Source organism: Crocodylus porosus, unplaced genomic scaffold (genome assembly GCF_001723895.1).
Source record: "Crocodylus porosus isolate Cpor-Errol unplaced genomic scaffold, CroPor_comp1, whole genome shotgun sequence".
Taxonomy (NCBI): domain Eukaryota; kingdom Metazoa; phylum Chordata; order Crocodylia; family Crocodylidae; genus Crocodylus; species Crocodylus porosus.
The window spans coordinates 11,151,423-11,166,339 of NW_017728911.1; the positions used below are offsets into that span (position 1 = coordinate 11,151,423).

The window sequence follows — 14,917 nt, forward strand, 5'->3', positions numbered from 1 at the left end:
CGGCGAACCTCGAGGGCGGCTAAGAGCTACCTCAATCCCGCCCCACAAGCCGCGCGCTCGCACAACTCCGCAAAGCCCGCGGCTGCCCTAAGCGGTGCCGGAGCCGCTAGCCCGGCATTTCGCCACACACTAGAGACAGAAATTACACATAAACTGGTATAAGTGATTGGACACTGGTTCAAATATGTAACACAACAGAAGATCAATGCACATTAGACTGCTTTCAAAATTGCTGAAACCAGTTTAAGATAAATCTGGATGAATGTAGTAACAGACTTAACTGATTTACTTTATATCATTTTATTGAACTTCTGTCCTAGATTCCCTCCAGAAGCAAGTTAATTCACAGTCCCCCAGCATCCCAGGATACTTTGCACTGCCCTCCTTCATAGAGTGGGCTGGCTAGCCTTGGTCCAATCTATCTGCTCAAGCTGAGCAGGGAGGCATGCTCTAGTGCTCCCCAGCTTCTGGCCTGAGCCGCTGCAGGAATGTGGCTGCATTTCTAGAATCAAGAGGGAATGTCTTTTTACTTGCTTATCAGTTCAATCTATACAACTTAAACTAACCTGCAAAGATTGAATTGATTCAGAGGGGGGCTTTTTGGCTGTCTTTATTTGGCCTTAGACTCTCTCTCTCTCACTCTCTCTCCTAAGCCACAGTGTTATTGGCTATTTTATATTTATTGCATTTGATTTCAGAAATAGTTGCTTTTTATAGCAGACAAAATTATTTCCAAATAAGGCATTCTTATGTATGAATAAGACTGCCAACATGCAGTTAGCAACAATGATGATCTTCATGCACACATTCAAACATATAAGGCTTTTCTTACAATGCATCCCTATTGCTGAGCATGTATTTGCCATTATTATTTTTTTTTTAACTGGAACAATATATACCATATTTTCTTGCATACAACTTGCCTCAGAACAAGATGCTTTTGAAAGGCAGAATGAAAGGGGGGGAAAATCTTTCCTTGTAGTAAGTAACTGCAGAGCAGCAGTTATGGAGCTGGGCCTGTTCTCTGTTCTGTTTCCTATGGAGTGCCTGAAGACTTCACTTTGGCTTTCTCCCAACCAAGCTTAAGTGGCCATAAACTGCTGTTACTGTCTTTTCTCACCTATAATGTGCACTCCAATTTCCAGCAGCTCGATTTTTTTTGAGAAGAGCAGGTATCAAATGATTGCATGTCTGTTTTTTTAAGTCTTGTCATCTAAGGCTTTTTATATTTACTTATCAGAAACACAAATTAATAAATAGTCTTTTAGAATATGTAAAATGATTGTTATTTGGAAAGAAACCAACAAGTTTGACATAAAGCAATCTATACTTTTCTGTGCAGAGAAAAGTTATAAATGCCCTAAAAGATGGCTAATGTAATGAATGAGATTTAAGTGGCTGATACTTAACTAGTTAAGGCTATGAAGAAGAATATGGGTCAGGAGAGAAGCAGTGATCACCTGCTGCTTCCTGTCATTATTTCTCACCTGGGGAAGTTGATAGCTCTCCACCGTTTTCTGCATAGATAAGTGCACCGGTTTTCTTTATCTGTTACATGTGGCCAGAAGGCTGCATTCATTCCTTTCTAAAATGGACCTTGCCGAGGTTAACTATTTGCCCAGTCCTGAATTAGATTACTAGAACATGTTCTACATAGGATACTGTTTTAAAAGCATTAGGAAATCCCAAATAGTGCAGAATATGGATCACCTGCTTGTTAGAAAAGCAGTATAGTTGCATGGATAGGGCACCTGGCTGGAGATCTGGAGGCTCTTCCTTGCTCTTTATATTTTCATAGTTGTTAGGGGCTGGAAGGAACTTGTTGCCTTATTTTTAACAGGTTTCAGAATCTCCTTCCACTGCTTTGATCACCCATAAACAAGGCTAACAATATAAAGTGATTTGCAGATTTTGGCTGAAAAAGGCTCCCTATGTAGTATCTCTCCAGTCTCTCAGTTGTAATCCTCAAAGGGAATATACAAAACACCTTTCATAGATGAGCCTATGAACTTCACATTATAAATCTACTGGATACAAAAAAGTCATAGACTAAATATATTGGATTTATGGCACATTATAATGTCTGCCATCTGATAACCCAAGGTAGCCTCTCTACATTTTACCAGTTACATTCCATCACCAGGGCTAAGTACAGGCAGTCAAAAAGCCCAAGGCTAAATCAATTTCAGTTTTTGCAAGTTAGTTTAGCTGCGTAGATGGAACCGATAAGTAAATGAACAGACATTCACTTTTGATTCCAGAAAAGCAGCCACATGCCTGCAGTAGTCCAGACCAGAAGTCAGGGGGTGCTAGAACACTCCTTCCTGCCACACTGGAGCAGATGACTTGAATCTGGAAGGAATCTGGGACAAAAGTTCAATAAACCAATTTAACCTAAATTAGTTAAGTCTGATATTACATCCATTCAGGTTTTTCTTAAACCAGTTTCAGCCACTTTAAAGTGGTTTATGTGCACTGAACTTCTGTTGTGTTACGGATTTGAACCAGTTTCCAATCACTTATACTGATTATGTATAATTTCTGTCTCTAGCCCAAGTCAATATTCCCTCCCCGCACCACTCCCACCTACCTGTCTCACACTTATTAGATCATATCTCCTTGGATTGTCTCTGCCACACATTTGCATTTTCAGACCTGCATTTTGTATACTATCTTAAGCTTCTATTCCACCCCGGAGAGCATACAAACACCTGCAGATTCATCCTATGCCTGAAGAAAGGCCTGAAGAAAGGCCCAAAAGCGTTCCCAACTATGTATTTGGTCTAATAAAAGATATCACATTTACTCAATGAACCATGTCTCCTTATGTAGTAAGCTTTTACTTGTTAACAGAGGTTTCCTAGAAGGATCTGCTTATCTATTTGTGTTATCTATTTTGGCTGCTAATTGATTCTTATATGTAATTTAAGGTGACTCCAGTCCTAATGTCCACAAGGGCCCTGGTTCTGATTGCTTTAGATACTATGGCTCCATGTGTGAAGGTGAGGCACTCTTGGTAGCACCTCCTCCCCTCTTCTTCCTCCCGTTTAGAAGAAAGGTAGGCATTTCCTTCCTTTCTGCAGTCTGCCAGACACTAGATTTGTTGTCTCTCTGAGCATTTCTCTAGGCTTGGGTGAGGCTGAGAGATGTTTGCAGGTTTTTGATGCTTAATACAGTATATGCAGTGACAGTGCTTCCTGTTGGACATGCAGGTTTCTTGGTAGGTACACTTGTCATGTGCACATTGATACAGGCATTTTGCACAGGAGCATGAGAAACACTTTCCCTCTCATGCCCCTGTCTAGTGAGGACTGAAATGGATTCTAGCTCCAGTTTCTGCAGGATGGCTTGAGGAAGGAGTGGAAGAGCTGTTGCCCAATGGAGAATACTGGATCAAAAACTGTGCTAACAGGCATGCAAAGTGGGGAGGGGAAGGGCCGGAGTCTTGTCAGGTCCTTTAAAAGAGAATCCATTAAATGAGTTGTAATTAAAAATCTGTAACAGAGAAGATATGTACACAGAGTTTGTTAACCAGTGCCCTTTCATGAATTGTCTGCAATGTTCAGAACCTAACTAATTTCATAAGTATAAAACAATAGTTTTGTTTGTTTGCTGAAAGAAGCTTAAGGAAATATTACAATTTAAAAAACTCAAAAGGGGCTATTTGGACTCATGTTAAAAATGCCTGAATCTTCACAATGGGTTTGTCTAAGAGGCACAAAGCAGTGTTCTGCACAGATACTCCAGCTAGCTCTGAATGAGCTAGTTCAGTAATGGAAGCAGTAGTCTTCTTCGCATGATGCTGTACTAGAATTAATTTGTGCCATTTTTCAAAGAAACACAATTTTTTATTCTATATATTTTGTAAATCAGGTTTTACAAAGAGAGATGACAAATCCCAGCAGGAGTAGGATGAGGAACAATAACTTGGAAGTATGTAAAGTGTTTTTACTTCTCCTGTGTAGTCCTCTTCCAGCTATCTATGTAATGCCCCCTTGTATGCTGTGTAGTTCCCCCTATAGGCCACTCATGTACTTTTTGCCATCTGGCTAACCACTCCCTTTCTACCCACTTACTCTCAACCTTCCCATTTATCATATTTAGTAAATGATACATAAGAATGTTGAATAACAAATGAAGTGAAGACCCACACTTGTTGATATTCTGTAAGCAGAAAGGGATTGAATTCACTGGAGATACTGTTGACTTTTTCTGCTCTCCACATTTCTAATGAACAATTAGAACTTGTTTTTCTTCTCCTAACATAGTGTTCTACATTGTATGATAACTGATTTTACAAATTTGGGTTCTAATTTTCATTTTTCCTAATAAAAGGAACTACTGTTTCGTATTGTGGACTATATGGCAAATGAATAAACCTTTTTAGTTTAAAGCAGTGATGCTCAATGTTTTGGGTCTGCAGGTCAGATGAGTGGTGCAGCTGTTTGGGCTCAGGCACTGCATGGTCCTCAACTGGCTGGGGATTAAGCACCCCTGGCTTAAGGTATGGTGCTGGACAAATTATTCTGCTTTAGCAGCTTCCAAATGCTGAGAACTTAAATTTGCACAGAAATAAGGTTCCATGGTTTTGGAGACACTTTCTGGTTTTCCCTTCCTTTGCTGAGCAACACAGCTCTACTTGGGAATCATGGAGAGGGAAGCTTACTACTGCTAAAGATGTGCATTCATTTCTGTTCAGCTTTCTGCCTGAAATATGCATTGTCAGCTGAAATATGCCCATGATTATCTCATGCTGACAGCAGGTGTTCACGATTGTGCTAGAGCTTGTCTTCAGAGTGGCATGATGGATCACGCACAAAGGAGTAAAGACTCTTTCCTTTTAGGAAGAGTAAACATTTTAGCACAGGGTGAATCTAATGCTAATTTTTGAATATCTTAAAAAGTACACTTTAACATTCTGTTCACTATCTCCAAAATGTTTAATGCTGCTGAGCAGAGAATTCATATAAGTGATTCATGTAATTTGCTGTAGCAGGATTCAAAGGCTGTGAGCTAAGGGACTTGGGGTTCTTGTTTAAACAAATAAGCTCCATAAAACTGATTACGTGATTTTTGGGACTTTTACCAAAAAAAAAAATCTGTTTAGCTGTACTAAAATTAAGTATCAAGACAAACCCATGAATGATACAAACGTTGAGTTGAAATACATTTATTATGAAAAGTTACTGTGGAACTGTGACATGCACAGGAATGTACACTGAAAAACCAGTACAGTTCTTGCTGGTGTGTTAAACAAGTCAACCCTGCATAAACAAAAAGGGACAGTGCAGCAACCTAGAAAGTCATAAGCTCTGAAGAGACCTTACTGGGCATGGATGTATACACAGTTTAGAAAGAAAAAAGCTATGCAAGGAAGTAGGTAGTCTATAGTATTCTGGAAGAAGCTGTCTGCAAGCAAGCAAACAATCTCGAAAATTACATGAAATCTTAAGTAGTGAGAAGATGACTGTCAACAATCCAGTCAAAGTGGTACAGATTCTCATTACTTTGATAAGCATGAATCCAGAGCAACTCATATGAGTTCATTTGGCTACTCTGGATTTACACCAATGTTTCCAAATGAAGAGTAGGAAAAATAACGGTATAAGCTGCCAAAGTCTGGAATAAAAGCAAGCAAAGTAGGGGTTGGCTGAAAATAAATTAGGATACCTTATTTGGAAAAGAAACAAATGGCATAGTTTTAACTAGGTGCTGGAGTATAAAAACACTGGGAACTAGGGTGGTTGTTTGTTTTGTGAAGCAGGTTAAGTATCTTAACTTCCCAATGTTTCCTAGTAAGCTGCTGCATCCTCTGTTTTTAATACTTTAACAAAGCAACACATCTAAAAGAACAACATAGCTGTTTGTAGAAGAGCCCTGACAGAGGCTACTGTTAAACATGGGATAAATTATAACATGCTACACCTTCCGCTGGCCACTGTTGGGGCCTCCTGGTGGGCTGTTGGGATAGCAGTCTTCCTATTTAAGTGGCAGCAGCATGGAGGCCAGCCAACAGTTCTGCCTAGAAGTCAGCTGTAGTAAGCCTGTCTGGATCTTGTGTGCTTTGGTTTCCTGGTTTCTGGCTCTGCTTGCTTGGCTTCTGGACTCTGGCTTTTGGGAACTCCACTTGGCTTTGCTAACTTGGTTCCTGACTCGAGAACACTGACTTGGCCTTCACGTCTGGTATTCCCTCTGAAGACCTGGTGACTCCGAGTGGTTCCTGCCCTATGGGTTCCTCCTCTCCTGTTTCTAGCCTTTCCACTAAGGCAGGCCACCTATGACCCAGCCTTCACAGCAGTGCCCTGAACACCGAGTAACAGGGGTGTTTGTTCTTTTTCATTCTCTCCTACTACTAAAGTGGTTTCATTTTGTGTGAGTTTTTTAAATATTTGTTGAGAGAGAAACTCACTCTATGGTCTGGTGGGCAGGGGACATAGCTGTGGTGTGGGAGACTCCATGTTCAGGTCCCTGCTTGTGGGTGCCGGGGGAGCTCTTGCACACACTAGTTTTGCCCAGACTTCCACACTGAACCTGAAAAAACTTTGCACTGAAACCAGTGTGTTTTGGTGAATCAGCACATTTAGATTTGGAAAAATGTTCAGTTTGACTGAGACAGCTCCTTTCCTAATAGCCACTGGGCTTGGTACATGATTCTTAAGGTGCTATTAACTTATGAGAGAAAGTCTTTCATGGTAAGCCTTGGCGATATCTATGCAGTTGTCACACTCAGGCATGTAGAGAAGGCATTTTCTTTTTTTATTTTATTTTGGGCTTAGCTAGGACAATGAATAAAAAACTGTATATGAACTTACATCTGACCTTCAAAATGTTGTTTTGGAACACTTTCTCTAGGTACATGAATACTAGTCTGTGGTAGATGCATTTCTACTTGATTTCTGGAGTAACTTTAAGGTATGACAGTGAAGTACGGTGCAGCTATATCTAAGCTAGCTTTAAACTTCCTGCCTTGGGTGCTGGCAGCAATCCCTCTAACGTGAGCAAATAGTCACTGGATAGCCCGGCTTATTGGATAGGTTTTGTAGCCTGCACTTAGTTCCATGCTGTTGCAGGTATCTACACTGCACTGCAACTATAATTACATAGATATGTCCTCTTTTTACTTGCACATTAACATTATCCCTGGTGAACATCACGTAGGCTACTTACAGATGTTAAAAAAGAAAACTCAAAAAACCCCCAGTGCTTTACTTTAAATTTGGTGCACTCTTATGCCATGCCCAGACGAGGCATTGGTTTTAGTTGGACCTGGCTTGCCCAACATCTATATAGATCAAATGCTGTAGTGGGGCTTTTTAGCACTTTTATTTAATAGCTGATTGAAGCGCCTAAACTATACACATGCTGCAGAGGTGGGTTGAACTAACACGCTGCTGCTTCCAGTAAAGCATGGGGTGGTTGGTTTTTGTTGTTGTTTTGTTGCTTTTTGTAACATCTGTAAGCAGCATCAATTTCAAGTTCTTAGAATAGGGATCTAATATATTTTGAGTTTATAAAGCAGCTGGCTCAATTTGAAGTGTAATTTGAAGAATAAAATACTTTTGAGGACACAGTGCTTTCCCAGTGAGGAAAAATATTAGTTTTTCAACCTGTAACATTCTTTTAAGAAATGACAACTTGACAGGGTATAACTTGTTCATTTTGTTGCAATTGACCTCCATTTCTATAAGAAATATTCAATCGGATTCATGTGGGTTCATTATCATTTATTTTAGAAAGCGATTACAAACTGTCCCTGCCATTCTAGTAGGAAAAATACTCCATTGAGAATTTGCAAGTGTTGGCTTCTCTGTAAAAGCTTATCCCTTGTTCCCATTTCTCAATTCAGCAGAAGGTTATTTTGGGTAAAAATAATATGGAAGACATGGAAGCCTGGCCTATTGGGCTAGGGACGGACATTTAAAAAGGCGGAGCCTGAATTGATTCAACCTTTGCAGGTTAGTTTAACCTGCCTAGGCTGAACTCGTTTGTAACAGGACAAACATTCCCTCTGGACTGGGGCAATGCAGGCACATGACTGCAGTTGCTCAGGCCAGGAGCTGGCGAGGGGGTTCGGGCTAGAGCGTGCCCTTGGCTGCAGGGAAGCTGTACTGGGGGGTTGTGGCCAGTCCAGGCTGAACTGGCCAGAGAGGGTTTAATTCCTCCCTCTTTATCCCACCAGCCGGAACCCAAGCCGGGTCTGCCGGGTGCTCCCCCATCGCTGCTGCTGCAGCAGTGGGGTACTATAAGTCTAATACCACCTTCAACCAGATTTATCTCAAACTGGTTTCAGCCATTTTGAAACTGGTTTATGTGCACTGAATGTCTGTTCTGTAACAGGTTTAAACTAGTTTCTGATCACTTAAATCAGTTTGTGTGTAATGTCTGTCCCTAGCCTTGAAGTCTGTAGCTAAATAGCTGCAGTTGTCCTTGGTTGGTACCAACCATTTATCCAGACTCACCTGAACTTGATTCTTGAGAAAAGAGAAGTGCCACCCTCCTGCCTAAAAGTGGTCATAAAAAGATGCTAGTGCAATACAATGACTTTTTATTTGATGACAAAAGCTAAAATTAGACCTCTTACAAAAGACTAGGCTAGGTATTCTTTGCATCCTTGCACTTGCCCTTCCTTGTAGGGATAAATATTTTGCCTACAATTAAGTCAGTGCAGAAATTCTGTGGGCCCTGCTCAAAGTTCCCAGCTCAAAGCTCAAGTGTTGGAATCTGCTCCCAAGCCTGCCAGCAAGCCATAGAGCAGCTATACACTTCCTCCATTTGGCTTCCATTAATCCTCTGTCACAACCCTCAACACCCCTATTGAAGACTTTTAAAGCTCTGGATCCATATGATTGCAGCCTGATTAGCTCCAAGTCCTACTTTTCTACAAACAGTCACTAATAAAGTATTAGCACAGTCCTTCTCTAGCATACAAGGGACATAAGTCCCCTTTCCCATACCTTCAAGTGCTACACTTCACAGAAATGGCAGAATATTAAATGATTTTTCAGGACACTTTATACATGGATCAAAGGAAAGTTTTAGCATATGTTACTGCTAAGATGCATCTCTGACACACTAAGATAGGTCACTGAGTAACAGCACTGCTGTCAATTTAAAGGACCACCACTTGCTTATGGAGGGAATCAGTTTTAGTGGTATGGGAATGCAGGCTTGAGCTAAACAGAAGTAAGATAGACTTGTTGGTCTGGACCCATTTTCCTGGGCATCAGTTATTCGTAGGTAACCTCTTTGCCTGCTGCAGTGCAGAGACTTCACATCCAATCTCTTCAGCTAATAAGCGGTGGTGTTTTTATGCAAGTAGTGGATTTCATCTACTTACCACAGATGTTTTAAACTGTCTCTTGAAAGACTGCTTCTTATTACCCTGGAAGACTGAACTAGATGTAGTTTGCTATTGTCAAAGAAAAATCTGCAGATCAAAAGAAAAAAAATGCAAAAATTAGTACTTTGGGGACATAGCAGGTAGTTCCCTATAATTATCACCATGGGAAAGGCATATGAGGCTCTCTATCTGAAAATGCTCAAGCTTGCTTGTTCTCTGTTGCCTGATTTATGTGCATCTGGAAATGCTTCCAGTACAAACCCTATTCTCAGGGTTTTTTTCTTTCTGCCACCCTGAAGCATTAGCACATAAGAATACCAGCTTGGATTCTTCCTTTATTTAAAAATCGAATCAAACTCCATAAAAAATAAGCCATACATCTTGGATTTTGAGTTAGGGAAGGAAAAGAAAACTCCTTATCTCTAAGATCATGGCAGATGATTAGCCATACCAAGTACTAGTCTTCAGACAGACTTACAGTGTCTAAACTATAGCTACAAATCATAGGAAAAAAAATCTTAGGCTTGGTAAATATCCATTTATTCTGGGTGTTCTGCTGATGACTGGCACCATTAAAAACTTGAGAACCTTTCAGGTGCTACCTTGACAGAGATACCATTATGGCAGAGGTGCTTATAGCACACTTACGGAGTGTGTAGTTCTTTTTCTTCTCTCTCCATCAAGCAGTGCTTCCCATAGCCAAGAATTTAGTGTTTTTTTCAAAGGGATGGACACAGTGATAAGAGTGGCCTCAGTAGGAGTTCTGAGAATTGGCTTACATAAAGTAATGAGGGCATCATTGATGCATCAGTCACATGGGTATAGCACTGGAAAGATTGGGTTAATGTACTATACGCTTGTTATTCAAAATACCATCCAAAGATCAGTATAGAATAATGAAGATTTTACCCACATCTTTAAGGTCTGCACTGTTTTGTACTGTTTCTATCTAATGGAACTCAGATGTGAAGAAGCCTGACTAATGAGAATAGAATTAGTTTATAAAAGGTTCAGAACTTGCTCAAGCAGGACAATTAATACAAACTATCTTTCTTGAAGATCCATTTATTTATAAATGAACTAATTTTATCCTCCTCATAGCCCTTTTGTATGAATTGTCTATGGAGTTTTATTGGCAGATTTACTTAGTTGCCTAAACTAATCCTACTCACATTTTTGATAATAAGAATTGGTAACAGGAAACAGAGAGCTCCAGAAGAAAAATGAAAAAGTGGGAGTAGCACCTCTGCAGCACTTTGCAGTGGACCAGCTCTTGCATTGGGATGAGACAAGCTTGCAGATATCCTTCATGTGCAGATAACACTCCAGGGAGCACTTAGACAGTCTGTTCTCAAGGTATAGGCTTCTTGCATGTGACAGGCACTTCATTCTGTTTTCATCACAGATCTGACAAAAACTATCACAGGCTCCATCAAAGCCTCCAGTCCTTTCAAAGTAACTCCTACAAAGGAAACCAAAATGTGAAAAGCCTGTTGAACGAGGGCTGTTTTCATGAAAAGATGGGTCCCTGAGACTCTTACCTTTCCTAGAGTGCAATTTCCATGCTTTAGAAAAACAACATTCTTCATATGGAATCTGATCTCTATGCTTTTCATTATCTTCTTTCATTTAGTATAAAATTCACTAGGTATCAGACTGCATCCTCTCTCTCGCACACCATGCTACCCTGGTTGAGAATCACTGGCGTATATGTTCAAGGGGACAGAATTAAGGCTCCATGGACATTTGTAATTGTTGAGAGAATGAGTTTGTATCCTTAATAATATTCCTTTAGAGTAGCTTCTCAAATGTAAACCTCTATTATAATAGGTACCCTGGGAATTGCATTTACACCAAACGTAACCTAGTTAATCACTGTTTGTGAGAAGCCTTAGACTGTTTCAGGCAGGACAGGTGCACAGACAACACTGGTTTGAAGAAATCTTCTCCACTACTCTGACACTTGATACAGTAATTGCTGCATCTCCCACAGGTATTGCAATCCAAGGAACATTTCTCAACATATTTGAAGAAATTAATTATAAATGAATCTGGTGGTGCAGGACAGTGTTCAATGTAGACATTGCATTTATCGAGGAAAAGAACTAAATGAGGCAAGGCATATAATTAACAGCTATCCTCCATTCTGCCTATTGCAAATTTACTAGGGATTATGCAGTAGCCATGTTGAGAGCTGTACTGTTACCTTCCCTGGGGTGTGAGGCCTGATAGCATTGACACCACAGATACACCTGGCAAGTCTTCCCTGAAACTGGCTTTAGAGGTTCACTGCCCAGCTTCTGGCTCAAATGAGCACAAGAGCTGTGATTGCATCCAGTCTATGTATGGATGGGAATAAAAGGGAAACGCCATATTCCCTGTCTGGTCCTTCACACACTCCCACATGAGTTTTCTTAAGAATTAGACTTCTGGTATAAACCAGAAATAATTCCACCCCATACATTTTTCCATTAATTTATCCCCTTTATATTAATGGCATAGCAGTGATGCTTCCTTAAATTATCTCACCCCTTAATTATGGCACAAGGTTTTTGGTGCTAGGGGCTGTGTTGTTACCTGTCAATTTTGCAGTGTTGTGGAATATGCAGCATCTCCAGAAAATATCTGTAAAAGCAAATGGAACATGTCCTGTGAAATAATGGCTTGGTGACGTGATCAGTAAAAAGCTCTGGTGAGGTCAAAAGAGTGTTGAGCTGTGAAATTCAGATCCAAACTCACACTTTCAAACACCGGAGGTATTTCGGCCCAGCTTAAGAAATCAGAGAGAAGAAAGCATACAGTTATTTTACAGTGGAGAACTCAGCCCTGCTGGGAGAAGCAGGAAACCACACTGTTGATGGAGCCAATTGAAATCACAGCATTTTATTAACCGAGAACTTATTGTTTGATTGCATTAAAACCTTTCCAGAGAGACAGGAGACACAATCAAGAGCTGATGGTTCAAAACAGATTTGACAGGATGCATCATAAGGGTGAAATTTCACATTTATGACTGTGAAAATACAAAATAGAGAAATCTGCTGCCTTTTTAATGATTTTCAGGTAGTTTAATAAATTTTGGTTCACCTGAGCACATACTGTTTTCTCCAGTGTATCAAGATGCATTAAACTGAGTTGCACCTTTTGTCCTAAAGAGATTTTTAACAAGTTTCTCTCTAACACAGTGGTCTCAACATGTAGCCTGAGTAGCCCACTCTGAGCAGTGAACTTTGATTTTGGAGGATAAATCTTGTGAACTAGTATTTTTAATTATAGAAGCATTCCAGCTCTCTCCAAAAATTACATTATAATCTGCTCTTTGCATTTCCCCTTGTGTGCAATGTTAGGAAATAACTCCCTTTCCTGGTGATACACGATAGACTATTTAGGGTCTGTTTCTCTGTTCTAGGTATGATTTTCCAAAGCAATTCAGTGACTTAGACCCCCTGTACACGCTACAGGTATGCACAATAAATTGGTTAATCGCACAATTACCTAGAGACCACCTATACATGCAAAGTACTTATCATATGATAGAAAACTCCAACCAGCTATAAAATTAGGCTTTGAAAATGTGTACTAACTTTATAGCTGGTTTCTATCAAGCTTTAATTTGCACATGTAGCAGGGTCTACCCTGTGACTGTGGGCTCCCAGCCAGAAGGGTATACCTTGCCAGGGCTGTGCGTCCCACAACCATAGCTGTGGACACTGGGTCCCCACTAGGTCCTAACAGTTGCACGGCACAGCTATGGTTTCCTGGTCCCGGGCATGTGTGAAACCCTGGGGTGGAGGGATTGTGGGAGAGGTGACCTCCCCACTGCAGGGGATGTGTGGGGTTCCCCATGGCTGAGAGCCCCTAGCTGAGGGGGTTCCAGTTGCAGGAGCTTCTTGCCGGTGCAGGGGGAGCCCAGTATCTGGCTCCCCTTGCTTTGAGATGCAACTTTGGGGTCATGCATTAGATCTCATTGCGCCTTTACCTGTATGTGTACAGGGAGCCAAAGGTGTAGAGAACTCATTGAATAGGTCTTGTGCTTCTAGTCATGCAAGCATCTTAAAGAATTCTTAGTCTTTATTTGTAGATCAGTGAAATGTTTTTATTTTCTATTTACAGCTGAACTACAATTGGGGAAGGAATGAATTACTAAGGCCTCCATGGGCTTGCTGAAAGCAAGGCAACTTTGCTTTCCTCAGCAGTTATATACAACATGAACCATTGTGTTCTACCCCAATACAAATGTATCAGCAGCATGTTGCATTTATTAATATGAAAAATATTGCAATTTATGGCAATAAATCCTATCTTAAGATATGATGAACAGTTCCTTTTTTGTGCTTACCTTTGTTTCAGTATGAATGCTGCCACCTAGATGTTTCATTCATGGCTGTAGTTATCCTAGGGAGACTTCTTGGGTCACTCAGGAAGAAGGTGGTTGATCCAGGCACCTAAAAGGATGTATTTTTCAGACAGTGAGTTAAACTAAGGCTACAATGAGTAGGTAAAATCTTGTTGACATATAAAGAGCTGCTTATTGCAAGTCTGAATACATATAAACCAGATGTCTTTATTGTAGCAATTGTAAGAAAATCTAATTCACCTTCTCAAATCTCATTATAAACTTTGCTTGAGAATGAGACTTTAAAATTGCTATAGTGCCAAGGTATTCCATGAAAGCTGGTAGTAAAACTACCACTTTGACCTTCATAATGGGCAAATGTGTTTTATGTTTATTTTTAATTTTCTGTTCTTCACAGCATCATGAACTTCCAACGAAATAGAGCCACCCAATCAAACTATTTCCGTGAAACAGTTTTTCATGGTATAGCCTTTCAAAAAACTGTCTTCCATGCAACAATTCATTTCTCAGGCTAGGGGGGTGAGGGTACTGATTGTAGTAGGAAAGCATTATATTCCTCTAAGCGTGATGGCAATAGTAATGACAAATGTTACTAACAGATCTTATTTGCATTCTCTAATTCTTCTTGCCCTTACAGTTCTGGGAAGCTCACGTAAGGGTGGTAGTTATTAGGTCTGTGCAAAGTGGCTAGTATTTGCTTCGGTTTCGGATTCGGCTGATTTGGGGGACAGTGATTCAATTTGATGATTTGAATCACTGTCCCAAATCGATTCAGCTGAATTTGATTTAGAGATTCAGCTGCTGCTGAATCTCTGAATTTCTGAATCAGCTAGGCCCATCCCCACCCAGCCTGGCAATGGCTGCCTCGCCCACCCCAGCTCCCCGCTCTTTGAAAAAAAAAGCCCCAGCTCACCCAGTGCTGGTGGGGAGTGATCCATGCAGCCCCACACTGTGGGGGGGGCTCTGTATGAGCCCCACCAATCCTGCTTTGCTCCCCCAGGCCCCCCATGGGTGCCTTGCCTGGGCCAGCTCCAGCCCTTTAAGAACCAACCCCCCTGCAGAAAAGCCCCCGGACTCGCTGCTCCCTGCCATGTGGTGGGCTCTTCCACAAGCCCTCTGAAGGCCTGAGGCTGCTGCAAGAGCAGTGAGCCCCAGGGTTTTTCTTGGTTGTTTGTTTGGTAAAAGGAGCTGGCCTGGGCAGGGCACCCATGGAGGGGCTG

The 14,917-nt window shown here is 41.0% G+C and overlaps 1 long non-coding RNA gene across 1 annotated transcript in view; it reads right to left on the reverse strand.

Moving 5' to 3' along the window:
- Nucleotides 1–10,400: 10,400 nt before the first annotated feature.
- LOC109309259 overlaps nucleotides 10,401–14,917 on the reverse strand; it is a 9,889-nt gene continuing 5,372 nt past the window's right edge. The window contains exons 2-4 of the long non-coding RNA XR_002100861.1: nucleotides 13,680–13,785; nucleotides 11,870–11,965; nucleotides 10,401–10,802 (exon numbers count right to left, since the gene is read on the reverse strand). This is a non-coding gene — a long non-coding RNA (uncharacterized LOC109309259). The remainder of the gene's footprint in view (nucleotides 10,803–11,869; nucleotides 11,966–13,679; nucleotides 13,786–14,917) is intronic.